Source organism: Xiphias gladius, chromosome 21 (genome assembly GCF_016859285.1).
Source record: "Xiphias gladius isolate SHS-SW01 ecotype Sanya breed wild chromosome 21, ASM1685928v1, whole genome shotgun sequence".
Lineage (NCBI taxonomy): Eukaryota > Metazoa > Chordata > Actinopteri > Istiophoriformes > Xiphiidae > Xiphias > Xiphias gladius.
This window is the reverse complement of record NC_053420.1, coordinates 1,652,798-1,674,834: the sequence shown is the minus strand read 5'-3', so window position 1 is coordinate 1,674,834 and position 22,037 is coordinate 1,652,798. Positions and strand designations below refer to the sequence as shown.

At 45.0% G+C, this 22,037-nt stretch overlaps 1 protein-coding gene across 1 annotated transcript in view; it reads right to left on the bottom strand.

Annotated features, from left to right (window-relative positions):
* pcbp4 (poly(rC) binding protein 4) overlaps positions 1–11,577 on the bottom strand; it is a 143,080-nt gene extending 131,503 nt beyond the window's left edge. Inside the window, exon 1 of the mRNA XM_040159493.1 lies at positions 11,402–11,577. The gene's annotated coding sequence lies outside the window, so the exon portion shown is untranslated. The remainder of the gene's footprint in view (positions 1–11,401) is intronic.
* Between the last annotated feature and the right edge of the window lie 10,460 nt (positions 11,578–22,037).

The window sequence follows — 22,037 nt, the reverse complement described above, 5'->3', positions numbered from 1 at the left end:
AGTAACCACAGCGTATCCGGCTGAAACGTTTTCGAGTGCTCGCGTGTCTGCCTCTACCTGCTTCGTTTCATCGGAGCCTTTCCACCGACTCTGTTTTGCATTCATGTTGCCTCGGAAGACAATTTTTGTGTGTTGAGAAAAGTAAATGAAAGGAAACATTGTCCAAATTTGCTTTGGAGAGGGGGAGCTTGGGTGTTTGAAGGGTGTTAGTCCACCTTTTTTAGCATGGATGTAGGTTTCGTCTAAACGGGAGGTCCGGGGACCCTAACCCCAGGAAATTTGGAGCATGAAACACTTCATTTCCTGCATTTTATCCAGCAATTTGTGCTTTCTCTGCATCAATTTATGGTGGAAATGTGTTTATTTATGTAAAGGAAAAAACACAAAATTCAGGCCCCAGGTGATTCGGGATTCTTTTTATTTTTGTAAAAAAGCAATTAAAAGTCGAAAATTACTTTTTTAATTCTGATTTGATCCACCATGGACTTGTAGGGCCTTTTCCATTTCTACCATCCCCAGCCTTTTGAAAATGTCAAGCTGTTTCCGTGACCATGGGAATCCTGAATATAGTATATGAACTCGTACCCGTTTGTCTGCCTCTGCCTCCCTCTCCCTGCCTCAGCGACTGGTGCTTCTTGCATGAAGCTCACATTTTAGCAAGATTTAAACCGCAATTATTCATACGGTCATTTTATTCCTGAGTGGTTTAATGTGAGCCGTGCACAAATCAAATGAGAGCGAGAGAGCGAGCGAGCTCTGTTAATTGCGTCACTCACTGCATCTGCACTCTCCGTGCCTCCTGTGGCATCCTGAAGGAAGGAATGAAGAATTACCCAACAAGTAACTAGAGTAGAGTGGCCATGGTTTCTTCACTGCTTGTGGTGAATCTGAACTGAATAAAAAAAATAATAAATTTAAAAAATGTTAAAAATTGTCCACAGTTGTAGACCTAACTCACACACTGCCCTTGATAGCCTAAAAATGTTTTTCTAGTCTCGGACTGCAGCAAAGTGCCTCTTTGTTCATGTTGAAAACGTCTGTCATTTAACGCCGTCGTATGAATTTATAGTATGTAACTAAATTACAAGCCATGGAATTCAACTTCAGATGTCAGCAAACCACATGCTGCTGCTGCTCTCTCAGGTCGGCTGATGCTATCTTAGCTAGCCAGCCAGCTTTTAGCAGACTGAGGAACAACGCTTGGAAAAGTCCATTTGGAAAACATTAGACGGTGGCTCACGTTCTATTTGGTTTAAGGCTTTTTGAGAAAATAGGTCCTGATATCGGACGTCCTCGTCCTTTTCCCCTCTGGCAAATACACACATTCTGAGGGTGATATATCTCCTGCACCTAATCTCCATGAGAGCCTCCTTGTTTAGTCTCTTTTTATTCTTCAGCTTAGTTTTAGGTGTAAAACCACGTGAGTTATTTACTCGTCGAAGACCCCTCCCTCGAAAACCTGTTTCGCCTGTTACCTCAGTTGGATGTTTGAGCTTCACTGTGCAGAATGATGCATGCGAATGGTTTGTTTTCACATTCGTCCGGCGGAGGGGAAACCTCCTCCGAGCTCACTTTCAAGCTCTGATTAACTCGCGGACGTAACATCACAACTGGTCGTATCCCGGTTTTAAGACGTGTCTGCAGGGGATCTTTAAAGAGGATCCCTTACTGGCATTTTGCACCAAGGTCAGGGTGTAAAAAACATGAGAAATGAACAATGAATCTTCAATGAATCAATGAACGGTGACTCATTTTGAGTCAAAGTTTGTTCGAACCGTTGCAGGTGTACTGCTTCACCAAGTGGACCAGGCTGGGGGCCGGCTGTCTTGTTACAGCCCTGCAACATGCAGACTCTCACGCTGCCTTCTCCTCTTACCAGATTAGATCTTGAGCGTCACTCGTCATAACCTCTCCTCCCGCTCCTCTGAGACTCTCTCCTCCACCGCTCCCCACAGTGAGTTATTAACCTCCAACCCTCACTATCTGATGGCTCGCCACCGCCATTACTCTCTTGCTCGTCCCCGTCTCTCATCTCTCTTTCGCTCGTCTTCCCCAGGTGTTGCGTTTTGTCCCCTCATCTCCCCCGACTGCACACATCAGCAAGAGGATCGCTGCTCTCTCTCCTTTTCCTTTCCTCTCCCTCTGCCATCTCCATCCCCTCCTCTGTCTCTCTCCTCTCTGGAGACTTTAAGCCCATTAGGATAAGAGGCTCCCTACCTCTCTCGTGGACTTCCTTCAGGCTCTGTAGCTCAGGGGTCCAGCTCCCTCGCCGACACACTTGCACTCACTCAAACACAGGTCAGAGGAAAGCACTTTCAGAGCCGTACAATCTGCGAGTGTATTTTTATGAAGCCAGCTATTGTACAGGGCAGAACGGTATGGAGTGCTCACATCCATTAGGGACTACATTGTATATTCAGTCAGTACCGTCAAAAGTTTCTTTGTGGTGTCCGGGGCAGGTGGTTTACTCACAACACAACTGAGCTTCGAATCGTGGCCAGATGATTTCGGAAAGGACGGGAACATGGTGCTTCAGAGGCTGTTGTCACAACCTTTCGTGCACCAGATAAAGCAAGAAAAAGAAGAAGAAGAAAGAGATGATGACACATTTCTCCACTACATCGAGCCGGGGGACACAATTTCAGAACACATATTCTATGTAAGCACAAAGCAATAACCCAGGACAGGCAATGGGGATGCTCTTCCACAGCAGCCAGTCATGAGATATTTAGTAGCTACTAACTGCAGACAGTCCTGCCCAGCATGCTGAGCGGCCTGAAGATAGGGTGAGGCTTCTCGTGGGCTTTTTTTTATTTCTTGAATGTAAAAACATTTTGGTCTCTTAGTTTCCTAATGAGTTCTTCAGAAGGAATTGATATATAGCAGTTAAGAGCAATTTACTCAGTAGGGAACAAATGGAATTACAGTCTGTTAGTCGATCCACAGAAAATTAATTTGCAACTATTTGGGTAATCAATTAACACATTTCACCTTTGTGAGGAGATTGTCTCTAGCGTTTTTCCGGAAATTTCTCTTACATTTGTTATGTAGCTTTATTATGGACCGTTTTTCACGAGCTCAAAGAAATTGGTAGATGGTAACGCATGGTTTTTGAACGCTGTCTCCGTCTTCACAGCCTCCAAATTTTGACCTTGTTACATTAGCACTTTCCAGGAATCTTTTGTCGAAATAAAATCAGTTTATTTTCTAAGGAACTATCAGGAAACTAAGAAGCAAGCAGAATAAAGTGCCATTGTGCTGAATTACGTGACTTGTAGTGAACACAAAGTAGATCAAAGCGAGTGAATGAAATACAGCATTCGTATATTGTTTCTCAGAAATTCAATAAAAACGTTTGTTTGTGCTGAAGACTGAAGCAGTAACCTGAGTATCAACACACAAACCCATCAACAACCCCACAAAAGGGACAAAACAAGCTCTGCATCGCACTTGTGTGGATCGCTGCAGCACAGAGAGGAAGGACTTAATGGTACAACCAGCTGTTACGTGTTACATGTGTCCCCCAACATCTGTAACAGTTAAACATGTGTAGGTTTCAAAAATAAAAAGCCAAGCATTGCAAAGCTTGTCGTCGCGCTGCCTCCCGAGCTACAATAAGTGCGTTTCCATGCATCTGTTTTTATGCACATGTCCAGTTTGAACATTTTTAAAGACTCAGTGACTAAACGACGTACGTCGCTTCCAGTGAAGACAGGAAACCGTCAGGAGCCGTGAGGAGACCGGAACCTTCCTCACATTAACGCACGGAACCCACAGAAACGTCAGGTTTCCATCACGTTCTCCACTTGAGTTTCCATCGTCTGAGCTCCGACCGATCGGCTCTCTTAGTGACCTCGTCTCGCCGTGTCGTCTTCTTCTGTGGTGGTTTAGTGGCAGCGGCTGGAGAATCGGCTCCACCAACACCCCAACATTCACATAACAGCAGTGGATGGAAATGCACAATAATTTGTCTTTTCTGAGCATTTGGTTGAAATTTGCATGAAAAAAAAAAAAAAAATCATTTCTGGTTGTTTTGTGTCCAGTTCTGCTGGAATTCATGCTGCACGCACACGTCCTTTTACTTGTCGGCTGGAATAAGCTAAGCGGAATCATCTTATGGTGAAAAATCAGTCAGGTGCACATTTTTCACCTGCACTATTTGACACCTCACAGAAGTCGGGATGTCACCTCCGGTTAACAGTAATTAGACCGGTGACTGTCAATCCCGCAGTAAAAGGAGACGCGGAGAGGTGGAGCAGTGTTTCCTATACGAGACAGAACCAAACCCAGCATCTGGGCCAGGAAGTAGAGATGATGACATTTAGGTAAAGAAACAACAGAGGCGTGATTTACAGAAATCGATGACATCTCTGAGGGCTGGTGGTAAGGCAACACACACAATCAAAACCTAGTTAGCTACAGATTGACGATTTTGAGCTTCCCGAACCTCTCAAGACAATTCAATCGGCTATGATGAAGTAAACGTGGCCACGGCTCACACAGTTCAGGCTGCAGAGCTAACCATCAGTATTTTTCTGTCCCTTGTCTTTCATCATCAGTTCACCCAAGCTCCTTTAATTAACAAATTACCCGACAACAAGCCGACTGGCTGCCTAACAATCAATCAATCAGCGGATCGCAGCTTGAGAAAGCAATGCCGTACATGATTTAGACTTGATGTGGATTAATCCAGAGCCAACTCCGTCTCAGAGGAGAATGACTCGTCAAACTCCCTAAAGAGAGCGGCTGTTCAAAGCCGCATGTACAGACGTCAACCAAAACAGCTTGATCTAGGAGCAAAAGGAACGTGGCAATCATCAGGAGAGGGTGGAGGAAGAAAGGGACGGTACGGGACTGTAAAAAGAGGAAAATTCACCAAAAAGTACGAGAGACAGAGAAGAAGAATGGAGAAAGGAGAAAACAGAGAGAGAGGAAGAAAGAGAAATTCTCTCACTAATTAATAGGTGTCTGAATTTCAATTAATGCCGACCTCAATTTCTGTGGGGAAGAGAGAAAACAAGAGGGAGAACATGAAAATGATAAAAAAGAGAGAAAAAAAGAGGCGAGGGCTTACGTAAGTGGGCATTTCGTGGAAAATATTTTGTTTTTCCCGTCGCTCTGCTGATGTGAACAATGCTTCCATTCTTCAGCAGTGGGCTGAATATTAGCTTCGGGTCTGGACGCCACTGTTCTCAGCGCTGTGCTGCACTGGCTTGTACTGACGCTACACTACACCGCAGTACTTCATAGGTTCTTTGTTTCAGTGTGAGACACGGTGTTCTACCACACTCTGCAACAGAAAGGCTTGTGCTGTGCTATGTAGTGTTACACTACACACTCTTACACAACAATGCTGGCTAGTTGTGTCATGTGTTACATTGTGCATTCTGTCCTCTGCCATTCGTTCTTCTCTGTCAGTTTATGTTGTATTTTGTTGTTGTTGCTGGTGTTGCTGCTGCTGCTGTTGTTGTTGCTTAGGGCTCATATCCTACATTTCCCAGAATGCATTTGAATCCTGGCTTTGTCCCTGTGTGATTGTTAAAATGGCCCTGAAAACCTATTTTGTGTCAATCAGCTTCCTACGTGAATGCACCATTTTCGGCCAGAGTTAAACCAGGCTTTGTTATTTCGAATGAGATGTTTCTGTATTTCTTTTTTCTTTGTGCACGTCTCAATCAATGAGGCGGGCACGGATGTGGAAAAAGGTGATGTCACAAACTTGGACCAATCAGCTTTACATGTGGCAACATTTGAATCAGAGTCACTCTCAATCAACTCTGGTCAAATCGCACCCACACAATCCCGATGAGGCAGATTAGAGTTTTTGAGTGTAAACTCCTCGTGAATAAGACCTGAACTTTGACTTTGACTGTTGTTTATCTAGTCGTGAATGTGTAATGTTTTAGCAAAAGGCAACTGTCTCAGCACCTTCATTCTGATCGCCTGGCATCAATATTCCCTATGTCGTTTACTGCTGCGGTTTTAAAGCTAAAACTATAACTACACTCACGCTTGCAGATACTTCAGTTACTTCACAACCTGAACATGAACAAATGCGTCCATTAACGCAATGCAAACTTACCATTCCAGTAAGTACATGTGAAAAGCCACCCTAAGCAGTACCATGATAACAACACAACACTGAGGCAATGACACCCTGTACCGTGAAACAATTGGCAGTGCTGCTGCTAAGACTCTTCAACTCCTCACCAGTCAGCAGCTGCAGCCTACTTGCGCTCTCACAGTCTCTGCCAGTCTGTCCGACTGAGACACTCCACGAGTATCCGAGTATTCCCCCCTCCTAAAAACACACACAAAGGAGGCGGCAACGGCGGAGAGTAGAAGAACCAGATCAGAACCCAAATAACTACTTGCATTCAACACGTTGTCGTAAGAGGCATCGTTTAGAAGCTTGAGGGGCTCTGTAGGATATGCAAGTAAAGTCACTATTTGCTGAACATTAAAAAAAAAAAAAAAAAAAAAGGTCCTATATGTAAGTTTTTGCTGTCGCTACATAGCCATCGTTAGCATTAACAGCCGTTTGCTCACCAGTCTGGAAGAAACGTTGCGAGTTCAGCACCAAACTTCATCCCTTTACTCTCCCAGAGCCGCCTCCAGCGCTGGAAACCAGCGCCAGTGTTGACTCTTGTTCTGCTTCTATTTCTATCCCTTCTTTTCCTCTACTGAAGCTAGCATGCTCTCATCATGCCACCCTCTCTGTTTTGCAGCTTTGGGAACGAGAGTCATACGAACGTTACTATAGCTTTGAAAGAGTGTGGTACGTGGCGATGAGTGATATTTTCTCACAAATATCTAAAATTGGCAGGGAGCCATTAAAAATCAGCAGCAACAAAGGACCCTGAAGTCACAAGAGAGTTTGCAGGGCACAGACGTGAAACCTAAAGTTACAGATGGATTGATTGATAGAAATACTTTGACAGTAGAATTAAAAGTGCAGTGACACTTCCGACTATCTCGATGTGCGATTCAGCTGTTAACTACACCAACGAGAAAAATGGACCAGACTAAGAATAACCTTTTCTTGACAGCAGTAGTAGCAAATCTCTCCATTTTAAAGATGAAAAGAAGCAGCTTCTTATTATCAAATTCACTTTTTTTTTTCCTTTTTTCTTTTTAATTTATCCATGACTAAAAGCTTTCATTTTTTAATTTTAAGAACATCGGACGTTATGCAATGTTGAACTTAAATTTTTGCTATATGATGTATTGCTCCAGAGCTAACAGGACGCATAACTACAGACAGCAGTACATCAGTAACACATTTTACTCTAACAAGAACACTTATCTTAAACCTACAGAAATTGATTCTTTGGCCACTTGGGTGCAGCCAAAACAAGCTGAAAGCATTGTCACATCATCACCTTTTAAGTTGATCTGGTGAACTTGTTAGCAAACAGTTGCCAGCAGATACTGAGCAATATTAGCATTGATCTGGATCTGGTGTTTACGTCCACCTGATGAGTCTAAGTCCAGTACTCCCTCTGTTTTAGCTCTGGTTTTGGTCTCCACCAGCTCCTGAGGGAAACATCTGGCTCTTTAGCTGCTAAATACTCCACCGTGTTCACCAGCTGGTCTCTGACTGCGACTGTCTGCTGTTTGATGCTGAGAAGGTAGTGGACGGTGGCTTTCTACAGCTGTTTCTCTGAAAACAGAGCAGCAGCTGCTTACAAGAAGACAGGAAAGAAAATATTGATTATAGCCTCTTTAAAGTCATTGATACAGATGAAGCTGCAGATCAGAGCTACACAACAGTTTGAGACTTTGCCGGCCCTCACTCGACACGTCCATGTCCCTGTTGTCTCAGAGCAAATAGTTTTAATGTTGTGGCTGATTGGTGTCTGGGAAAAAAAAAAAAAAAAAAAAAAAAGGACAAGTCAATTTGTTTAGCATCCAAAAAGTCGCATTGTTAGCCTCGGGCCACTGGTGCCATGCATGCAAGGCTATGATCAATATCTAAGTCTTTGATGATTACACTCATAGGTGCACATCAGTGCAAACACACACACGACTTTACAACAAGGAGCCTGCTATCTACAATTGGTTACGCGCACACACACACACACACACACACACACACACACACACTGAGGCAAACATGTATACATAAAATATCTATCTGCGATTAGCCACACACACACCATCAGGCATGCTGCATTTCCCAGCTCTAGGGCTGAGAGCTCGCCATTATCTTTGAACTCCAAAGTGTTGATGAAAACAGCATAAATTAGCATAAATCCCAAAAACGTGCACGTGCGCATTGTTGTGTGTTAGCCTTTGTGCGAGACTTTAAGCACACTGTGTGATCACTTTGAGAAAATGGAGCCGAGTGTGTCTGCAGATATTCCAGCTCCTGTGCGTTTCTGCGTGTGTGTGTGCTGGCAGTCAGACTTTGCTGTGTGCATGTGTGTCTGCGTGTGTGTACACGCGCATATATACTGCCATGTGTGGTCACGTGTGTTTCTAACAAGCCCTCGACTCTGTGCTTATCACCACAACCACTGGTGCATTCCTTGATGCTACAACAACAGGCCATAGGCGCTGGACTCTTTTTCCTCCGCTCACTCGCAGCGCCGCTGTTTGTCTGCCCTATAAATAGGCCATTACTTTGAAATTTAAGTATGCTTCCTAAAATCCCCACCCCTCTCACTCGGCGCTCTCCCCCCAGACACACACACACACACACGCATAGACACATGTGCTGCCCCTTCCCATGTGCACAATCAGCCCACCGACCCAACAACAGGGCCCCAGATTAAACTCCCCTTTTTAAAGCTCATCGCAGTGAGAGCGGAGGGGCCAACATTGCTGGGCTGTTTGATGTGGCTGGTTGATATGCAGCTTGTGATGTTCAGCTGAGTGAATGAGTGACCCAGTGCGCCGAGAGCAAATCTGTGTTTTAACCTGCGCCCAGCATACAGCTCGATAACCTTCAGCGTGAAAACACCTGCAGCTTCACAAATATCTAAATGACAACATGCTACGACGGTGGGAGCTGCAACAATTAGCCGATCGATTAACAATTTAACTGATTTGAGCTTCGGCCTTTTTTTTTTCCTTTCCTTCTTGAAAAATGCCTAAATTCTCTGGATGCAGCTTCTTTGTCCTCTGCCTTTAAAAACTGAACTGTGATCTGCTTTTCTCACCCTTCTCTGACAGTTTTTAGACCCAGTTCATTGAGAAAATACGGGGCACATTAATCAGTGAGGAGAATCATCGCTGCAGTAATAGCAACACTGAATTTTCAGTTGTTCCTCTTAAAAACCTTCCCACCGTTGTCCCAGCACGTGTTGTCTAGTTCCAATGTCACCAGTAGAAAATTCCAGCATCGACTGTGTTAAATAAATAAAAATTCTTTTAATACAGGCAGCTCCTCGGCGAAAGTCAATTTTTTTTTAATAGAAATATTCTTGAAAAAGGCAACGTTTGCCATTTTTTCTTGAATTAAAAAAAAAAAAAAAAGGGTAGGTTCACCTTTCTGTTCCAAGGCAATTTCAAGAAGGAATTTGGTCCTAGGAGATTTGTTCTTCGTTGAAATAGTGTACATATGGGCCATGCGAGTACTGTTTTAAAACTTGACAAAATGTGAACCTGTCCCCACTAAAAACCTTGTTCGTGCCAAAGGTTGTTTTTCATTCGACCCTGAGGTGTTGAAAAGTTTCTACTCACGGAAACCGTACAATCGATGTCACAGCACTGCTGTGATTTAGAAGCCAGATGTTTGCACTAAGCACCACCAGCCGCCGGTCACTGTCATATACGATGCATCACAGTGGAGAGCTGCTTCTGCGGCGGCTGTGAAGGCACGATACCGTGGTGACGTATGGTCCATTGCTTTGGTTTCACTTGGCTTCCTTGACTAATCCAGCAAAAAAAAAAAAAAAAGAAGTGAAGATGATGCAGCTGGAGGACGGACGTCCTCACTGGAAACCGGCCTTGTATTCTGTAAATCCCAAGGCCGCCCCTCTAACTACAAGGTCACCGCACTGCTGTCATATCAGACAGTACAACTGCATCTAAAGAGTTTCAATCTCAAGTTCTATACAAATCATTCCTGAGGACAAAAACAAATAAATAAAACAAAATGGACTTCTGTCTACTTACAGAGAGTCAAACATGAAAGTACAGTCCCAAACAGCTGTCCAGCCCATAGAACCTCTGAATGTACCAGTAAAAGGAGATGATGTGGACGGAAAACACGCATTACAACAGGCTGTGAGTCGGGCTTTTCGGCCTTCCTGCTCTACCTACCAGTACCTCCCCCCTGTCTGCGACCGGCAGTATTCCATAGTCAAGTCCTTGTCTGGAAAGGTCACGATCCCGTCCCCGTCTTCCTGCAGCACAGAGACTCGTACTACGCTCGTGGAAACACCGACCGCGGGTTGGTCAGTGTTAGGGAGGGTCGGGCCTCTCGAGGGGTCAGGTCAGTAATGTAAGACCAGCAGAGCGGCACCACCAGGCTCATCGCCTCGAGGTGTCCCACAGCTTTTGGATGGCCTCGACTTCCTTTACCAGTTGGTCGCGTGCATCACTCTAAACGTAAAAGCCCCCGAACTTCCTGTCTGTGGGGATCAGTGAAGCCTGATCTTACTTAGAGCTGAAGCAGCTCATCGGTTTCCTTTGGGGCATCTCCAGTGCTCCTACCTGCCATGCGGACTGAGGTGTTTCACGGCGGTCCACTAAAAACGCACCACGGGATCACTTCCCGATGAGTGTTCCAGGCCTCTGGTGGGGACATGATGCCATCAGACCTCACCGGTTACTGAGCCACAGTTGTCCCATAAAGCCAGCGACACATCCCACCCTACACACACACACACACACACCGATAACACGGACCGCAGTTTGAGTGGCTTCTGTCTCCAAAGACAAGCCTTGGGGGAGACGCAGCCATATGCCACCCACATTTTTGGCGGGGCGGGTTACTCCAGCGAGACCGACCGGGAGGAGCGGGGTGTCATTTCTGACTAATTTAATTTTCTACTCTAATAGAAAAGAAAGGAAGAAAGTCAGACAGCCCGTGTTCAGGAATGACCGCGTTAACCGGGGGTTGCATTTCCAGCAGGCACTTTCACCACTGGCTCGGGCGAAGACACCGTGAAGACACCGTCCTCAGCGGTTACGACTCCGAGCCGCAGCGCACACGGCGCGTCCTCGGCCACCGGCGCCCGCCGAGAGCTCACTTCTGGGGAAGTTCAACTCCCCAACGCTCGCCCTTCCCACCGGCCCTCGGCCGCGCCGCCGACGGCACAAACACACACTTCCCAACGCAGGTCCGACACTCGGCTCCGCCGGTTCAACTCCACCGGCGGCGCTGACAGACCGAGAGCCCGACAAAACAAAACAGGAAAACTAACATTCCGGGAAGCGGAGATTCTCTTACCGTGCGGGAGAGGAACGAAGCGACGCAGGGCGGATGAAGAAATTATAAATCCTTAGTTGGTGCCCGCATTGTCGGAGGAGGAGGAGGAGGAGGATGAGAGGGAGCAGGCTGCTACTGTGAGGGAATAATCCGACTGTCAGTGACAATAAACCGGAGAGGAGGAGGAGGAGGAGGAGGAGGAGGAGGGTGGTGGAGGGGTGTGTGTGTGTGTGTGTGGGGGGGGGGGTTCTACCCCATCCAATTAGAAACAGTGGGATTGATTGTTACAGGAAATAAGGCAGTTAGTGTTGAGAGCAGCTCCAGCCTGCCAGGATGCGAATTGTTTGATGGGAGGGCGTTTTCTTTATTTCTCTTTCCTTCTCTTTCCTTTTCTTTCCTTTTCTTTCCTTCTTTCTGTTTTTTTTTTTTTTTGGGGGGGGGGGGCTGTAACGTTAACCTCCAAACAGACTCGATGAAATAAAAAGACACACGTGGAAAAGACCCCAGCGTCCAGGGGCCTGACACCGGGGACGGGCGGCGGCGCCGTTTCCGCGCCGGGTCCACCGGTGCGAGGCGGAGGGTCGGGATGAGCGGGGCCCGAGGCCGCCAGGCTCCGCAGTCTCGCTCCACCTGCTGCCACCTACAGTGGGCGAGGGGGAATGAAAGGGAGGGCGGGGGCAGTCACCGAGACACCCGGAAGACTTGTGTCATAGTTGGTTTCATTCATTTCGATCTTCTGTTCGGGATATTTCACCCGGTTTACTTTAGTTTGACCTCGCTTGAAATCTCTCCCATTTCCACGCCGACCGTCAGGTTGTCGGTTAGTTATTAACCGGTAAAGTTATTGTGAGACGTGTGCGGTAGGTTGCGGTCTTCTCCTGATGCCGCTAACCGGTTGCGGAGAGTTTATCCAGCCACCGCCTCCGACCTGAGCCGAGTCCTGTTTGTGCTTCTTTACGAGCCGTGTCCGTTTGGATGTCGATATAAAGGCACAGTGGGAAACCCATAAAAAACCAGTCTAGTTCAGTCCATTCTTTAACACTCATCTCTTTACACATCTCTCAACAGCTGTTTTATGTTTTAAGTGAATCCTGCATTTGTTTGATCGATTTTTATTTTTATCAAGTGTGAGATATGATGTTCTGTCTGTAAAAAGTCCAGTGAACTATGATTTTTATGAGCAAATTTCTGTCCCATTTCTTCATTTAAAGGCCAGAAATGTCGCAGGGTTGATCCTATTCAAAAGGGAAGAGAATTAGCATTTGTGACACGTTGATGTAAATAATTACAGTTTGACTCTGAAACGATCCCTTGATTTAGTTGTCTGCTTTTTAAAAAAACATAAATCAACTTGACTTTTGATGCACATTGCAACCAACCAGCATTGACAAAAACTATTTAAATAAAGTAAAAAATCTATACTTTGGTTTTTTTTTTTAAAAAACATGCGATACAATAGATCTGAAAAGTGGGTTTTCGACTATATTTAATGTTTTGAAAAGAAAGGACAGGTCTAATGTGGCGTGGTAAACTGCTCCAGCAGCACCCGACGGAGGTCAGAGCTACAGGGACCCACCGACCCACTTGGTCCCTTGACAACAAATAAAAGCTTCAACAAAGAGCTCGGTCGGTGAAGGGAAGCCGACACGGGGGAAATGCACGAGCTGCAGCTAGAGAGAGATGAACGACCACTTCCCGGACTCGCCGACTGATGTCGATCAGACGGAAATCGTCCTCCAATAAGCAGAGGCTCCTTAGATGGGAGGGGAGGACTTCTGCTCCGAGGCCTTTTCAACAGAACCGATGCTTGTCATCAGAGAGGTTCCAGCGCAGGTGAAGATACCGGACTCGTTATTGACCCCACCGACACAATCAGACGTCTAATCAAACCTGGCTCTGCTGGTTGCTTTAACACCTTCAGCATCCGTGCTTGACCCCCTCCAGCTTGCACCTCAAGCTTCCCTCACCGCCTCTGACAGCACTTGGCGTTCGGCTGATGCTCTCCAAGAGGAGGGAGCAGTCAAGGACACTCTGATGGAAAAAGCCTGACATAGACACACACCCTGTGTACGTGTATATATGCTGGGGGGGATGACCACCGTTCTTCCGATATGAATTCCCTCATTTGGGGGTTTTGGTGGTGGTGGTGGTGCCATGCTGTCCACTTATGTGCCGAACTGTAAATTCACGGCATTCGGCTAAATAAGCAATGCTTGGAATTGTTTGTTTCGGAACGGTCCCAGCGACGTCTCGCTGTGGGAGAAGAAAGTCCAATTTTAATCACCCAGGAGTTCACGGAGTCAGTGTGAAGTTTGCCTGCCTCCACGTGCTGTCGTTTCTCTTCTAAGCACATGTTACTGAATCTGTCGCACGCCCATGTCCCTTTGAGTCATGATTAACGGTGGGAGCCCACGTGGTTTCGAGCTGACATTTAAAGTCATTATTAGCCAAAATATGAAATTTCAACTTTCATTACCTTTTGAATGCACTCATTTTGTGTTTTATTTGAAAACCGATAACGCTGCCAGGGCAACGCTTCGCGAACACCTTCTGTTTTCTGCTCACCTCGTCCCTGGTTTGACTTTAAAAGCAGCGGTGACAATAAATTATTCAAGCAGCGAATAAAACACGATGACACTGCATTTCCTGCTTGACATGACGTAGGTGCGTCGGACCAGAGTGTGACGGGTTTACCGTGTACTGATCAGGACCAAACACCGAAACAGCTTTTACCAACAGAGGTGTGGGCACGTGGTCCCAACTGCCCACCGACTTGCCCCGGTGTGTCAAGGCCCAACCGTCAAAGTGCATGAAGAGAGAACCCCCCCCCGCAGCCATCCCTGCTATGGCCCCGCCGGCATAAAGGGGCCGGTATGTGAGTTTGTGTGTGTTTATGAACAGCTATTGTTAACATAGTTATATCAGGAGCAGCCCCCATGTGTGGATGTGTGTGTGTGTGTGTGTTGGGGGGTGTAAAGACGTGCAGTGACATATTGAAGAGGCCCTAAAGAGGTAGGAAAGAAATGGCCAAACAGGTGTATGACACACACACACACACACGGGGGAATGTGTTCCTAATATAACTATGTTGACAATAGGTGCAAGGATATACAGAGGTGAAATGTGTCCATCTATGTGTGTGTGTCTGCATGTATTTGAGATAGAAAGACAGATAGATAGATAGATAAGATAGATAGATGATGGATGATAAATAGATAGACGATGGATAGATAGATGGATAGATGGATGATAGATGATGATGGATGCCAAAAGAGACACAAAAGAGAGAGAGAAAGGAAGATACTGTAAAGTCCGTCAGGAGTGTAGTGCAGGGAAAGCCTGCCCTCTACAGCCCAAAGCTGGCATAACTGTATGAAATCGTACTGTATTTCCAGGCCACCAGTATTTTTTACAACTGGTTACTCGTATCTAAAACTCTTCAGACAGTCAGCACGACAGCAGAGTTCGCTCAGCGACTACAGCTTTGAGTTTTCATGAGTTGCTCTCTCATTCAAACTCACCCCGACGAGACCTCCGACCTGGATGACCACAAAGGTCACCTGTCCCTGCCCTGGGATACGACCTTCGTCGTCATGGTAACAATAGTATACATGTGATCAAGGTTGTGGAAGGATTGGCGTTTGGTCGGTGAGGTGAGGAAACGAGGGAAGAGGGGACAAGAGGTGCTTTGTTGTGATATATGTTACATTTGTTGTATCTTTTCCAAACTGAATCCGGTGAATGTAGAATGAATTTGTCAAACAAATCCTCTGTGTAAATGTTTATCTTCAGATTGATTCTAAATATACCAAAAAAAAGTTGATAAGTTTGGTAAAAATGAGCTGTAGATAAAATTAATATGATAATTCTTAAGTAAAAAGTACAAGTAAGAAACTCTGAAGAGCTCAGAGATTTTAAGTAATCATCAAAATGAAAACAAAACAAGCCATTTTCATAAGACCGTCCCCCTCACACATATTTTTTTTTTTTTTTTGCTTGTGTGTTTCTTATTTGTAAACGGTAAATTAACTCTATTTCACTCTGGAGACACTGTAGAGAATATCTGTGCCTGTGGGTATGAATGCATAAGTGTCTGTATTCTCCTGACTTTTATGCCATGTTACTGAATCCTCATCAAAAAACAAAAGTCTGTCTGGGAGCAGTTTCAAGATCTGTGACCTTCTGACTCGTACAGATAGTTTTGTGTTTATTTTTTGTGAGTTTTATTGTCATGAATCTGGACAGTTTCAGATCAAGAGTGACTATAGGGAGGTTGGTTCTCAGACCCAGTGAAAGGTCGTTGAAATGTCAAAATATACATAAGTAAAGACAAAAAAATGTCTAATATGGATACTAAACAAGGTTTTTCTCAGGGAAACAGAAAGAAAGTGAGTTTCCTGAGCTGCCAGCAGATGGCGCTCTCTGACCACAAAAGGGACTCCCAAATTAAGCCACTATCCTGTTTTCCTCAGGCATGGAGAGGCAGAGGAAGCTGAGGTGAGGTGAAGGGTAAGTGATATGCACCCTGCAGTCAGGACTGAAAATAGCCGTAATCTACGCACGGACCCTAATCGAGATGCTGACAGTGTGTGTGACGTGAGCAGCGGCATCACTGCTACTTTGTCCCGGCTGGAAAGTCAGGAGAGAGAAGTTTTAGTGAAAAGTGGATCAACATTTATTTACAGCAAGAGAAGGGAAAGGACGTAAATGCCTGCCTCAGTGTGATCAGTGAGAGAGGGAGTGAGCAGGAGGATTGACTTTAACCCATCGCTCTGGGTGCGCTTGTTTAGCGGCTCCCGATCATGTGGAAACACATCAGATGGGTGGAGTTTCTGCTATTCTAGAAAAGTACCAACCCCTCAGCGCTCAGCACTCAGCACGACATCCTGATCAAAACAGTCGATTGAGAAAGTCATTCATCTGAATCTGGTGTTTGTGTCACCTGATGAATCTAAGACCAGCACTCCCTCTCTTTTAGCTCTGGTTTTGGTCTCCACCAGCTCCTGAGGGAAATATCTGGCTCTTCAGCTGCTAAATGCTCCACCGTGTTCACCAGCTGGTCTCTGACTGGGTCTGTCTGCTGTTTGATGCCAAGCAGCTAGTGGACGGCGACTTTTTACAGCTGTTTCTCTGAAATCAACGCTATGAGAGCGGTGAGACTGAACCGGAGCAGTAGAAAGACAAACAATGAGCTGAGACTCGCTGTAAAGGTTCAGCTGATGATTCTCTGCGGGTTCATCACTGCCAGAGAATCCCTTTACATTGCCACAGTCTTTTCACATTGTAATTTATTTTGATTATTATTTTTAGATTGACGATTCTCTCTTTAAGGTTAGAGAATGATCTTGGTCTTGGTTATTTATTGAAAAAGTCAACAGTCAGCACTGCTCCCCAAACACCTGTGACGTCTGTGAGGTACGATAATACACTTCTCTCACCAGTGAAAAGGTTTCCTGTGAACATAATCCAGGCAGTCTCACAATAATAGAAAGTCTATAAACAACCAATACAGTAGGATGAGAAGGGATATAATGATCCCCACTGTGGAGTGAAAGTGAAAGCCTGACACCTGTATTGCAGAGGTTAAAGTATTTTCTTGCTGGATTCAGCTCCTCTGTCTGAGCCCCAGTAGAGTGGTGAAACCGGGATGAGTTCATCCTCAACCTGTGGTGACTCACTTGCTACAGAAATGACAGCATGGGTGGATGAGGAGGAGTTACGGATACCTGAAAAACTGACAGTCAGAAATCTGAATAATAATGGAAAAAATGTACCCAGGGATAGGATTAATCAGGTTTCGCTGTAGTAAACGTCTTGTCCCCAATAGGATGGAAACAGCAAGACTTAAAACATGGCGGGACTCATCCGATGGACTGTTTTATATTAGTCTTTCTCTTTTGGGAAATGTTGTTTTTTATTTCTTTCTGTAATTTTTATGTTTCTATTCCATCGTTTTGTTTTCACTTTCTCTTAATTTATCTGTCATCTTGTGTTTTTCACCTCGGGGCAACGGTTTTTTTATTTTCTTCGTTTGCCAGCATCAGTGGATTCATTGCATTGTTTGCCGCCTGTGCTTGTACCATAAACTTCCCGAACTTGTGAGGCTTGGTGAGAAGTACTGGGGAGGCGAAGTGAATTCACGTCTTAGTCAGTACGGTTTATTTATTGTAAAACACACTGTCGCGTAACGTGGGATTTCCGTGGGTTAAAACTTGGTTTCATCTCTCCAGGGGTCGCTGGGGCATCATCACCAAACCTTTCAGTTAATGCTTTGTTCCCTATACAAAAACCAAAGAGAGCGCCATTAATTTGCAAGATGCACAGTCACGAAAATCAATGTTAACATGCAAAAAAAAAAAAATTGTCTGTGCAGGTTGAAAACAAAGAAAATACAAGGGCCTTAGAAGAGCATATGACCCTCAAACAAACAGGAAGAGAACCAAATAACAGAAGTGTCAAGATGTCAAAGAAAGATTCAACGTGAAGAACGAATACGGAGTCTGAATGGCAATAGAGTGCAAAACGAAAACAAGTGTCTCTGCAGAGTCTGAGAAGTGACATTAATGAAGCTGACGATTTCACTGTCTATAATGATGAGGTCCAAGTGCTTCAAAGTGGAGCATCCTCTTTGTCAGAATAAACCAGGGGCTGGCTTTGTTTGCTCACACTTTACCATTCAGCTCTGCCCGTCCTCTTCTAAACCTGGTCACACTGTTTGGATTTAGACTATTTCTCCACCAATTAGTCATTAAACTGAAGCACTGAGCGCTGAGCAGAGTACAGTCGGGTGAGTCAAATCCCTTCCTGAAAGACCTCACTGACAGCGAAGTCAGTGGAGCTCAAAGGAGGGATTGGCGCTCACCTGATTATCAGATGGCTGCGGCGTGAAACAGCTGGAATGAAGTAAATATATACATACGTATACATATATATATACATATATGTATACGTATGTATATAATATATGGTGTATATATACACACCACTCAGTCACAACATCAAAAGCGGTAACAGGTTTTGATCATGTGGCCGATCAGCTCAGACGCCAACCTTCATCCGAGTCAAGACTTAGCCGTTGAATTACCTCGACTGGTGAGGTGGCTGTCTGTCATCCTCAAAAGAACAGCACTCGCCAGCTCGAGGGAAATGAGGCTTAGTGGGAGCAGTAGCCCCTGCTAGAATGAATGACACTCATTAAGTATGCACATCCACTTTGAGGTGCTTGGCTGCGAGCAACAAATGAGTAAAAATAGCGATCCCACGCTCGGAAAGGCTTACAGATGTAAGACAGTAGAGATCCCACTTTTTACGCGCTTGCCGCTCGGCCTTCTTTCCTGCTGCTCCAGTCACAAAACAAAGCAGGCAGGACATTCTGCTGTCGGCAAATGTTTAGAGGTTTTTCTAAATTATCCACTAAATAATTTATGGTAATTATTGATGCTTCCCTGTGTTTCTTTCAACCTGCATGGTGTACCTAGTGGATGGGATTTAACGAACGGGTCAACGCCACTGTTGCAAAAACCAATCTCAGAAAACTGAATTGTTATAAAGGTCATATTTGAATTTTTACTTAGTCAAGCTCGTCAATCAACATTATTTCGCTTAGCAAAGGCAATTTAGTAAATTTCCTATTGGCATCATAATTGGCATCTTACCTGACACGATTTAAATTATTCTGAAACCCTCAACTGTTACCTCAAACACAGCCAGCGGGGGTTGTGGATGGTTGCAATGGGTGAGCACTGTCCTATTGTCCTTTTTGGTTGCCTGTGCAGGGTTGCAGGGCCTGGGCATTTTTCATATTAACGATAGATCAGGTATCTGCTGCGCACCACAGACGATTACCACCCACCTCTGGGGTTCACATTGCCCCTGCAACTTGACTGTTCTGGTTCACTCTCACCGCTCTCATAGCATTGTTTGCTCAGCAGCAAACAGCAGATAGACACAGTCAGAGACCAGCCGGTGGACATAGTGGACTATTCGTACCTGGTGGCCAGAAACATGACTCCAAGTGAATGCTAATGTTGCTCTCTGTGTACAGGGTGTGTGAATAGGAAACTCTTTGCTGTCAAGTTAATCATCTAAGGAAACAGAATATGTCAGTGTTGTGTTCGTAGTTTGTTTCTGCTGCTTACTGCAGGTTTAGAGACTCCACATGCATCAAAGGAGAAATATAACAGTTATCCAAAGGGGGGTGGTGACAGTTGTGGACATTTTAAGCAGCCCTAAACCTGGCTTCCCAATCAACAGTCAAGGGCAGCGCAATATCTAAGAACACAGCAGATCGTTTCTTAGGTCGTTACTAATTTCAGTGCAAGCTGACAAATATCTCATTGCTGCTGGATGATCTCATGGCTCCAGCTGTTTCAGATCTGAGGTTGATGGCAGTGGCCTCTCCCACTTTCTCTCATCGTGTTTACCTTCTGCTAATCCTATCAGCTCTGTGAACGGCAGAGAACGAGGTGCCACATGGGAGCGATTAACTCTTTCAGGTTGTGTATTGAGCTGAAAGCAACACGTGGAAGGATTTTCTCAGTTGACCGCTGTCAGAATCAAAGGGCCAAAAAAGCCCAAGATCTGCCGTCACCTTTGGAATGAAGATCAGCAGCTTCTACAGTGCAGATGACACATAATTGATAACTGCTCTGTTTTTAAACATTTTGTGGCTTCAAAATCCCAAAATGAAACGTCAGTACTTTTGTCCTTGGAAAAAATAATTCTGTAAAAAAATTCTTGGGCTTCTGACACCGTGGGAAGTGCTTCAGGAGGAAGCGGAGAAGGATATTGCTGCCTAATACAAAATATTATAGAGAGAAACACAAAAATAAAACTCACCGAGGAATTGCAGCCTGCGTCTTCACAGCTCGTCTGTCGTGCTATGGAAACACTGTGGATGGTGTTTCTCGTCTAATACGAAATCTTGTTTTTGTGGCCGACCAGATATGTGTGGTGGGGAAGAGCAGTATCTTTTCACTTATTGCTCCCACCGGTGGGAAGTGGTGGCAGGAAACAGAGGGTAGTAGATGTCTCTTCCAAACCTGACGTTCCTTGCTTTGAGCCCCCTTGGCTCCACCGTAATTTGAACACGGTTGGGGAAAAATACTGGTCATGATTCAAAGAAACCTGGGCTGAGTGTCGCTACGAATCGGGAAGTGAACAACGGTCTCCAGTGCAGTACAGAGTCAGTGTTTTTTGAATCCATCCATCCAGTGCGACCTCCCTCCGCGGACTATCACACTGCTTCCTCCTTACTTCCTCCTGACGAGAATGTAAACATACGATGTGTTCTTTGTGGGCATTCGCCGAATGCCGCCGATGCCGTTGTTTTTTTTGGAGGACAACCTTGTGTTGTACTGTTTGCAAAGAATTATGAGACCTCCCATTCAGTCTTGTTGATTGTATACTTGTCCTTGGCCATTGATTTTCCATAATTTCTCCACGTATGCTATCTCTGTTCTCAGCATTCTTTTCTCTTGAGATCCTATTCCATGAAAGCCCCCGGATCTCATACTAAGACCGAGTGATATCACCTGCAGGCCCTTGAGTCACAATGGCAGGTGATTGAAAGCTAGTAAGTGGGGAGACTGTTTTTCAGCAAGAAGGGCACAGTTCAACCCCCGCTTATGACAGAAACAGTCCTTGAGCAAGACACTAGTCCCTGCTGGCTCCAAGAGCTCCTCCGTGGCTGACCCTGTGCTTTGGCCAACGGAGGCCAATAAAGAGGGAAAAAAATCCTTTGGCGGATCGATACAGTATCACAAAAGTCAGAGAGCGTACAGTACAAGAAAAGTGAGTTACCTTGAGAGTTGTTAAGAGCCACTGTAGAGCTAATCGTTAGACACATCAGAGTGTCAGAGGGCCCAGCCTTCCTTGCAGCATAACTGACTTACATTGGTATTTATTCTTATGCTTATGTCACGATAAATTTCACTGTGAAATTGCAAAATTTAATGTGAAAATCCTACATGTGCAAGTTGTTCCCTCCAGTGTGCATTTGTCATTTCGGCTCCACTGTTCTCTGAAGACCTTAGGCCGTCTGTTAACACCCTGGTGGAAATTACAAGGATTTATAGTGGATTTGTTCTAATAAATTGTTATAATGACTTCTGGTGTTACATTATAATGCTCTTGTGAGCTGCTCTCAACATATTTCCAGGTACTTCACAGAGTTATATTATTGAGAAAGTACTGCACTAAATCTCATTATCATTAAAGTTATTATTTCCAGTGCACCATGGCCTCTCTGCTCCCCATCCCGAGCCAGCTTTAATTTCTTTTGTCTTTAATTTCTTTTGGCATTTGGCTTTGTCCCAATGTGTCCGCCAGTTGAAAATCGGTCAAAAACTGACAAAGCTGATGAAATCTATCCTGACAAAATTATTCTTATTAATGCCGCTGTGAAGCATAATGATAGTTGTTAACTAAATCTAGAACGTTAGATTCAAAAACGTGAAATATCTCAAAAGATTTATTGACATGAATTTCTTGTATTTCATCGAGACATCAAGGCATTATTATGGAACGCCCGAGGTGCATTTACCCAACTCTGCAGCATCTGGAAGTCCAGGCAGCACAGCCTACGTCTATCATGATGTGCGGTTCTGAATATTGGTGGGAAACATTCTCGCCTGACAAGATCCTCAACCCTGGAATT